The sequence below is a fragment of the Mus caroli genome, unplaced genomic scaffold, assembly GCF_978045245.1.
Source record: "Mus caroli unplaced genomic scaffold, Mus_caroli_1 scaffold_14, whole genome shotgun sequence".
Classification (NCBI taxonomy): Eukaryota; Metazoa; Chordata; class Mammalia; order Rodentia; family Muridae; genus Mus; species Mus caroli.
Genome location: NW_028227269.1, coordinates 74,830,001 through 74,832,929, shown reverse-complemented (window position 1 = coordinate 74,832,929; position 2,929 = coordinate 74,830,001).

Below are 2,929 nucleotides of genomic sequence, written 5' to 3'. Positions count from 1 at the left end.
ATGTACCTCTGGCTGCCCTGGAACTGTCGTGTAGACCAGGGTGGCCTTAAACTCATAGACCCCCACCACCACCACCACCTCTGCCTGGGATTAACTGTGATTGTGAGCAGGACCTAGATAACCTAGGGGACAAGTCTCTAGGCACTGAGTCTGAGAGATTACCTGGGTCGGGTTACCTGAGTGGAAAGTCCCACTTTAACTATGGGCAGAACCGGTCGGTAGGCTGAGTGCTGCACTGAATAGATAGAAGAAATTCAGTTTAGCACTCAGGTTCATCCTTCCTGTTTCCTGGCTGTGGAGGCAGTGAGCGCCACTACCTGAAGAAGCCCATGATTCGCTTCCCCACAGTGATGAAAACCCCACCACAAACGAACAGTATATAAAGCTAACATTTAAAGTGTAGGTCAGTACTTGCCTAGCATGTGCAAAGCCCTGGTTGGATCCCAGCACCACATACATGGTGTGGAGGCACACACCTATAATGCCTATAATCTCAACACTTGTGCAGGCAAGAACGTCAGACGTTCAGCTAGACAGACAGACAGACGGCTCGGCTGTTAAGAGCACTTGTTGCCCTTGCAGAGCTTGGGTTTGGTTGTCAGCATTCACATGGAAGCTTGCAATCCTCTGTAAGTCCAGTTCCAGGGAACCTGATACCTTCTTCTGGTCTCCACAGTCACCAGGCATGAAAGTGATGAACACATACATGCAGGCAGGACACTCACATAAAATTATAATTAAATAAAAACGGTAGATTTTTTTAAAGCTTTGTGAATTATGCCTGACATTATTCATAGACAAACATAATTTAAAAAAAAAAGTTAAATGAGTCCAATTATTTAATCCTTTAGGAAAAATAATAGGCAAAATATCAAGGAATTAGAGAAAGCCCAGAAAATTAAAGAGGATTCTAAGAAACTATCCTCTGAAATCAAGGCTCACCGCTAGCTGTATGCCACATCTGGTGGAGAGCTCACACGGGGTTGGCTAGCTCCACCTGAACCAAGCGGTGGCCATTGGTCCCAGCATTCTGTCTGTGCAGTGCTCCATTTCAGCACTTGAGTGTGCAAGGGCAATCCTGGCAGGCTAGAGACACACCCGCTTGGCACGACCTCTTTTAGATATGTGACATTCCTGTTGATCAAAGCCCTTGTTCTGCACACCAATTCCACACAGAGCCCATCTTAGGTTCCTATCTGTTTGCCAGGTTGAATTAGGCATAGGAACGATTCTTCACAATGTGGCCCAGAATCGCCCTGATGATAATCCAGACCAGAACTTCTTGTCACATGAAGGTAGAGATGTCAGTGCAGGCTTTGGGTTGTAGAGTCCATGGTGAGTGTGCAAATTCACAACCCGGTATCACCTCCCCTCAAAGGTGTGTGCAGTTACAAGTGACTACATCTACTTCGGTGCCCTCCTGTTTGCTGTAGCTCCCAGGAAAGCAGACGTGGAAGGCTCGGAGATCTAAATGAAAGGTGCGCGAGACGCTTAATCCTGCCTACTGATTGCATGGTCACGAAGGTCGTGGCTGCTCTGAATGCGGCTCGGTAGAGCATGAGGCCCTTGGTTTGAGTCCCAGCACAGTTACAAATCTAACCTGCTCCCTTCCACTCCATTCTCTGGCCCAGACAACGATCATCTGCCATGCACCGATTTTCAAACGTCCCTGGACAAGGTGCCCTTGCTCCCACCTGTCTCCTTGAACTTATTTCTTAAACCCCAGAAGAAAGGCAGGGTGACAAGTCCAATTTGAGTTTAGCCACAAAACAAAGGACATGGAATCTTGCTAACGCCAGGTAATTGCTTTGTACCGCTCTGATTGGCTGGCAGTCCTAGCCCCGCCCATCTGTATTTTTCTTTGCCCACAAGGCTTGAGCCAACTGGGCTGAGCATTTTCTGTGTGATGTGCTTGCTCGAGTATTTACTTCGTCCTCCAAACTCATGAATTAACCCCCCCCCCCTAGAAAACCAAAGCAAGAGTGGGTCAGGGGACTCCAGACTTCAGGGTTAAAGCTGAGTCTGTGAAGAGTTAGCATGCATGGTGACGAGGACACAGTCTGTAAATGGCAGTGCTCCTACTGACAAGTTATTTTCACAAACCTTCTGCTGAGTGTGCCGACATGCTTGTAATCACAATACTCCTGAGGTACAGGGAGAGGTAGGAGGACCTCGAGTTTGGGGACAGCCTGAGCTACATATGCCTTGTCTCAAGCAACAAAAAAAACTTTGTTTTAAAAGTTCATAAGAGCCAGGTGTGGGGGCCGGAGAGATGGCTCAGCAGTTAAAAGCACTGACTGCTCTTCCAGAGGTCCTGAATTCAATTCCCAGCAACCATATGGGGGCTCACAGCCATCTATATTGGGCTCTAGTGCCTTCTTCTGGTGTGTCTGAAGACAATGACAGTGTACTCACATACCAAAAAAAAAAAAAAAAAAAAAAAAAATGAATCTTTAAAAAAAAAAAAAGAGCCAGGTGTGGTTGCAAATGGCTTTAATCACAGTACTCGGGAAGCCAAGGCAGGAAAAGCTTTGGGTTTTTAAAGATAGCCTGGTCTATGTAGCGAGTTCCAGGACAGCAGGGTTACATAGAAAGGCCCTGCCTCAAAAAAAACCAAACAAATAAAAAAACAAAAACAAAAAAAAAACCAACCCCCCCAAAACAAACAAACAAGCCCAAAATTATAATAATAGTAATAACAGGGCTGGTGAGATGGCTCAGTAGGTAAGAGCACCCGACTGCTCTTCCGAAGGTCCAGAGTTCAAATCCCAGCACCCACATGGTGGCTCACAACCATCCGTAATGAGATCTGACGCCCTTTTCTGTTGTGTCTGAAGACAGCTACAGTGTACTTACTTATAATAATAAATAAATAAATCTAAAAAAAAAAAACACAATTCTGAAGACTGTGACATTCTTTACGTGTGGT